Genomic DNA, 7690 nt, shown 5'->3' on the forward strand with positions numbered 1-7690 from the left:
ACGAAATTACTTGAGCTTTAATGGCGTTGTTTCTGGCAATCATTTCTGAATGCTATCAGTTCTATTTAACGTGTTGTAGAATGATATTTACGAGTATAATGCTATGTTTTTTTTAAATGAAACTTTAGCTTCAAAATCTTTTTCAGAAACTAAAGCTTTTCAGAAGAAATCTTTTAAACTAGAAATTTTTACACGAAATGCAAATTCACTTGTAAATTGACGAAAATCGGTATTGCTTTGAATACTAAAAGAAATTACCGTATTCCACCTCAATATGCTTGAAAATGAGTTATGATACATATCATTCTCTGTTTTAAATAAAGAAAACTATAAATAAAATGCTTAATTATTCCCACTTTCTTTAGAAATTTAATTTTATTTGTCACAATTACACACAGTTACGATAGTCTACATCCACTAATTAAAGCAGAGGTTTTAAATTGTTAAATTATGCTAGTGTCATGCTTCTCGCATAAAACGTATTTTCTCAATAATACAGCTTAAAAGTTTTTAAATACGAAAGTTGTGTGAGGATATGCGGTTGTTTTCTTCCCTCCCCCATTTTTTTATATATTTTTACTTCCTTGTACGAAGTACAAAGGAAGTATTATAATCGAGAAAAGTTTCAGGCAGCATATTTCAACGAAAATATCCATTTTTACCGATTTCGAATGCAATTTAACGAAGTTTTTGAGTGATATCTGTACGTAAGGACAGAATAAAAGACTCCTTTCCTCCAAAAAAAAATTATAAAACTGCTTTAAAATGAATTCTGAAGAGAAATTTTCGTGGCGTCTGTACGAACGTAAGTGCGTTTCTCCCATAACTCAAAAACGAGTAGCCTTAGAACGTTGAAATTTTTATATAGAACTACTATAACATGTAGATGTGCACCTCGTATTTTGGTTGCAATCGGCCCCGCCAAACGTATATAAATATGTTTATATATATATCCACTCTGTTACCCGGCTCAGTGATCTCAATTTCTTTACTCTTATATGTTTGTAAATTGTACATTTTTTGCTTTAAAAATGATTGAATTATGTTGTTCTTATCTTCTGGTTAACTTTTCTATGCCTTTAGTAAATCTCTATGCAATATTTTTAGAATTATCAACAATTTTAAAGTTAAGACACAATAACACGCCGAATAAATACTAATTCAGAAGTCAAACAACAAAAATCAGCGTTATACCTACAAAAGTTTTTGTAGGTATAACGCTGATTTTTGTTGTTTGACTTCTGAATTAGTAATTTTAAAGTTGTTTAAGTGCCGCTAAGCCTAATAATTTTTTTGATGACGGCCATTGCTTATTTACATTTGAAACAGCAGGATAGTAAATTTGTTGCCAATCTAAAGAAAGTTAGCTTCGCAACAACAAAGATAAAACGCCTTCATTTATTATTGCGAATTAAATCATGCTTAATCCTGTCTGGAGTTTTATCGAGGAAATAAGTGTTTAAGATTTATTTCGTAATTTTTAATACAGATATTATCGAGAAATACCATTCTGGGATGGCTTGCAAATATGGACGACCTGGTTCTGAGCCTAATCCTTTGAGACTGACCGAGAGACACTTCATAGAATTTATTGCTCCAACAGAGTAAAAACTTAGACCTGCCAGACAATACGTTGTATGCTGTTCCAGGAGAAATGAAAGTGGAAAGAGAATCCGAAAGGAAACGCGGTATTTCTGTCCTGATTGTGATGTAGGACTTTGTCTGACACCGTGTTTTAAATTGTATCACACAAAAAAGGACTACTCAACAATGGTATTGGAAGTATGCATTTTTAACGTATGGTAAGTTTTCTTTTAGATTCACAGTTCTTGAGATCTGTATAATAGGCTTCACTGCATAAACTCCGTGATTACAAAAAACCAACATGTAGGGGCATTTGTGTTACAAAGTTATAAAATAAAAAAATGCTTAAATTCATTATTTATCAAAATTTAAAAAAGAATTCTTTCATTTTCCTTTTATACTAAGTTAGGCCTTTAATTATATGCAATAAAAAATATGCTTTTTTTTGGAACATTTCTGGAAAAAAATTGACCAGTTAAGGGGTTAATTGAATGAGAAATACTCAATCGTCTGGGAAAAACTGTTTCTTTTTTGTTTTGTTTGTTTAATTTATTTTATACATCGTTCTAGCTTTATTATAGTATTTGAATAAAACATGTGGCAACGATTAGATAATTCTTTAAATGATATAAATTTTGTGCATTCTGAATTATAATATGAACGAAATATAATACTGTTAAGTGAACCTAGAGCCAGAGTGTCGCTATGGTAAACAAATAGAGTACATTTTAAAGAATGCATTTATTCTATTGTGGTTTATGCGCTGTCGGCGAAGTAGATTTAATTCAATCCAATAAGTTTAAATGAAATGCAGGAAAAAATGAGAAGAAAAGATGAGAACGGTATCGATGGATTCGGAGAATTTTTTGGAATCCGAGGATACCCGTCTCGAATTTCAACTCGGCGCCGTTCCGTAAATATTCGAGAAAAAAGAATTTGGCACGTAGTCAAATCCCTCTAATAGGGAAAACCCAAGAAAGAAAGTAGAGAATGTGGGGAAAACGTAGGGAAAAATTAGTTTTAATTAATATCTCGGCCAATAGTCCCAAGAAGACGCGAATGATCAAAATGGAGTGCCACGAACCTGCGGAATCCAACGGTGTTCTTCGCTAAGCCCGGGAGCTAGCCGTTTCGGAGGAGATGATGTTACTTCACCCCATATATATATGCTGCTTAATTGTCTGTTTGTCGCCGATAGTTTATTGGTTGCTTGCGTAACTGGTCTAGCCAATGGGCTGAAGTTGCCACGGCAGAGGGTTGCCGTTTCATTTGAGACGTAGACAATTTTCTGTAAAACTCGCCTTTGGTATGACCATCCAAAAGACTCAGGGCCAAACGCTTAAGCATGTTGGCATATTTTTACTTGAACCTGCATTTGAACACGGTCAATTTTATGTTGCCTCCCTTTCAGTTAAGAGTTCGTGAAAGAACGGACGTAAAATTAAAAATAATGGATGGTCCTCTGCAAGGCGAGCTGAAAAATGATGGAAAGATCTACACAAGAAATTTTGTGTACAAAGCGATCTTTGACATGTGAATAAACATTTTATTATTTAAATCACCTTTATTTATTGAGCTAGCGGTGGCTCTTAAGAAATATAACGCCAGTGGTTTCCTTCATTGCACTCTACTTTAAGTAATTAAGCAAGTAGAATGGTGAAACCCCGTGGGGCAGTGAGCAAAGGGACGTCCTCGCCGCCTGCCCTAGGTAATTCAGTTTGAATTAGCAGACACTTTCGCAAAAATCATTTTAATTACAATTTATAATATTTAGAACAGCGGTCATTTCGTATGACCGCCGGGTTTTCTAGTATTTTATAAACAGCTCTATACAATTTTGCTGTGCAAACATTCCTCACATTTAAGAAACAAATCCTTATTTTGTTTGCTGAAAATATGCTTATCAAGAAATGAAAAATATGAGATTTAAACATTTTTATTTTTGGAATTTTTCGCATTGCTGGATTATCTGCTTTAAGTGCAGTACAAGTAAATAATATCATAGGAAATACCTCCCTTATAAAAGCTTATTCGAGTAATACGAATTAATTTAGTTCAACTAAATTAATAAATTAAGACAGCAGATGAAACTCTTCCTTTCAAACTTACCATCAGTAATATGTTTGCTCTTTTCTAGGAAAAAAAATTCACTCTGGCAGGTAATCTCTTTCTCATCTTTTTTCCATTATATTTCTGTTTAACAAACCATAAATTGGTAACGCTTCCGAAGAGATTAAAAATCAACTTTGGGTGTTTTAGGTTTTTAAAAAAATGAATTTTCCGCTGCACGGTACTACGATAAATTTATGCACACAAAGGAAAATTCTGTTTTTATCGCGGAAAACACCCTTCCTCTGTATGTTTGATAAAAATGCAAATCAGCAAAATGTAATTTTTGTTTTGTACCATCCAGAGAGGATAATAGATTTAGGTTTAGTAGGTTTGTCACATTTTGATGAAGGAGACTAATTTTCCAGAGATAGCTCGAGTGGAACGAAGGTTTAGGAGAGATTTTTTACTTTTTCTTTATCGTAGTTTTGAATTTATAATATTAAACTCGCGACCGTGCTTCACTGACACACTGAAGTAAATAAAAGTGCAAATTATGTGGCAGATTTATTTGATGATATTGAGCTTCAGGTAATGAAATATGCATGAATCTTTCCCGAAATTAAAACCTGTATGGCAAATTATATTTGGGAAATACGTGGGAGAAAATTATATGCATAGAATCCTGAAATTATACGAAGAAGGAAATTGTGATTGTATTTTTATGTTGGTAAAATACGTTATCTCGCTTTAAGGTTTTGAAATGATGTTACTTCATTTTAGCATTTTGTTAGAGCTGAATATTAAATTTTAATGTGTTCCTTTTTAATACAATGCAATTTCAGAATAGCCTTAACTTTAATTTCCAACTTTGCATAACGCGATTTAAGCGAATATTCCTAAAACTTATTTCATTAATTTGCATGTAACATTATTCGTAGTTGCAAATGATGATTTTCATTTTAATTAAGTTAATTGTAAATTTATTACTCTTTCGTAGACGTAAAACATGATATACTAGCTTTATTTATTTATTTAGTACTTTTACATTGATTTTTTGGTTTGATTTTTATTTTATTTATATTGATTTTAATGCTTTACTTTTATTTATATTGATTTTAGTGTTTGAAAGTGTATTTTTGATGCTTCTTGAAAGGTACATTTTTTCTTTCTATGGATTTAAATTTAGTTTTTTTCATTTACAACAAATACGTTGCAAACTATACGTTACTCTTTACTGTATTTTATTCACGTGTTATTATGCTTTAATTTTCATATTTTTTAACCTTTTTGCATTATAAAGGAACAAATATCCTATACCACTGTAATAGTCTCCCATTAACTATCGTAGTTTGTGAAGGTTGATTCCATAGTTTGTGAAGTTTGAATCTCGATAAGAAAAGTAACTTTCGTAATTGTAGCGTATATGAAAGGTGAAGAGGCTTAAAGTACACTAGTCTTCTTAAATATTTTTGAGAGGTTGATAGAAGCAGAAGAGTTAGACTTCTGGATTCCATCTTCTGGCATGCTAATGTCTTCAAATCTCGGGAAGCGTCTAATCTGGGTCAGAAGGAATCTCAGCAAAACAAGGTACGAAGCATGCTCTTCATCGAAATTCAAAGGTGTGTGTGCGTGTGAGTGATTACGGCAAAGCCTCGAGGGCTATCTGCCTAAGGAGAGGGATACCTTCGTAGAGGGCTTTCCAAGGGAGACTGGCTAGTATACACGTTACACATGGAGAAAACCATGAAAACGCCCATGCAGTCAGCCCGTTTGCGGGATTCGAATGTCGGACCGAACTAGCAGTGTTCAGCGACTTTACCGCTCGGCCGTTGGTGGGTCGAAGTTCAGAGGAAATAAAATATCATATTGCCATCAGTAATGACTAAAGGTCCTCGCAAAGAGAGACGCATATTTTTCTGTTCTCATGGTTATTCATCAACTTAAACACTTCAGGAACCGAAGAAGTCATAACAACAAAACTCAGAACGTTTGTTGGCTTTCCACTTAATATTAGTAAATAAATATTCGTAAAATATTATTTTTTTTTTTTTGTAATGCACAGTATGTTCCAAGACAACAACAGGCATACACTTTTGTGAGCAGCGAAGCATCTTCCCTTACTGATAATGAAAGAAAAAAAATCTGGTGTGTACACCACATGACGTCCTTGTACGGAATATTAAATTATATGCATTTTTTCTTGCATTTCATTTAAACTTATTGGATTGAATTAAATCTACTTCGCCGACAGCGCATAAACCACAATAGAATACATGCATTCTTTAAAATTCACTCTATCTGCTTACCATAGCCACACTCTGGCGCTAGGTACACTTAACAGTATTATATTTCGTTCATATTATAACTCAGAATGCACAAAATTTATATCATTTAAAGAATTATCTAATCGTTGCCACATGTTCTATTCAAATACTATAATAAAGCTAGAATGATGTATAAAAGAAATCAAGCAAACAAAACAAAAAAGAACAGTTTTTCCCAGACGATTGAGTATTTCTCATTCAATTAATTCAGTTCTCACTTCGCGAGAAGGCAAAAATACATAAAAACTCAAAATATCTGTATTAAAAATTACGAAGTAAATCTTAAACACTTATTTCCTCGAAAAAATTTCAGAAAGTATTAAGCATGATTTAATTCTCAATAATAAATGAAGGCGTTATCTTTGTTGTTGCGAAGCTAAGTTTCTCTAGATTGGCAACAAATCCACTAACCTGCTGTTTCAAATGTAAACAAGCAATTTAGGCCATCAAAAAATTTTTAGGCTTACCGGCACTTAAACAGCTTTAAAATTGTTGATAATTCTAAAGATATTGCATACAGATTTACTAAAGGCATAAAAACCTTAACCGGAAGATAAGAACAACATATTTCAATCATTTTTAAAGCAAAAAATGTACAATTTACAAACATATAAGAGTAAAGAAACTGAGATCACTGAGCCGAGTAACAGAGTGGATATATATATAAATATATTTATATACGTTTGGTGCGGCCGATTGCAACTAAAATACGAGATGCACATCTACATGTTATAGTAGTCCTATATACAAAATTTCAACGTTCTGAGGCTACTCGTTTTTGAGTTATGCGATATACGTACGTACATACGTTCGTATGGACGCCACGAAAAATTCTCTTCAGAATTCCTTTTAAAGCAGTTTTATATACATATATATATTTTTTTTTTTTGGAGGAAAAGAGTCTTTTATTCTCTCCTTGCGTTCAGATGTCACGCAGAAACATCGTTAAATTGCATTCGATAGCAGTCAAAATGGATATTTTCGTTGAAATATGCTGCCTGAAACTTTTCTCGATTACAATACTTCCTTTTTACTTCGTTCAAGGAAGTAAAAATAACGAACTGTCTTTAATAGACAGCAACGTTACGTAATGTTTCATAGAGAAGAACTCAAAAACACCACTTTGTTTCTATAGACTTTAAAGATTTCTTTTTATTTTCTGCTTAAATTTCACTATCATTATCCTTTTACATTCCTGGTCTTTTATTTGCAATACAATGTGTCCAGTTTCCTCCTTTTCTCATTACTTACAAGACTGAAGCAACTCATCTTATTTAAATTACATATGAAGATTGAAGATCAGCTTGGCTTCAATATTTACTGCATCTAAAACTTAAAGGAGAATCCTGTAGTCACATCATATTCAACATCTGTAATGCCACCGACCAGACTCCATAGTGGTTAGTGACCCTGACTGGCGTAGCTATAGGCCCGGGTTCGAATCCTGGAGGAGTCATGGTTTTAACTTGCGGTGGCCACCTATTAAGCTGGAAGTTGTGGCCAAGGCTAATGGTTAGTCAATAAAGCCCCCGGGCATTAAAAACAATGTCTGAAATGCCAGTAACGTAACATGCAGAAACTATTTGGAACATATACGTTACGATGTGTTAAAAGTGCTGGCTCTCATTTTGTTCCAAAGTGACTTATCCTTCCTGCTGAACACTTCAAATATATAAACTACTAAAGAAAAATCTAAAAATTATGACGAATACTATAACTTTTCTCTCACT

Source organism: Stegodyphus dumicola, chromosome 5, assembly GCF_044657685.1.
Source record: "Stegodyphus dumicola isolate Sdum_Otavi_A_Nest chromosome 5, ASM4465768v1".
NCBI classification, from domain to species: Eukaryota; Metazoa; Arthropoda; class Arachnida; order Araneae; family Eresidae; genus Stegodyphus; species Stegodyphus dumicola.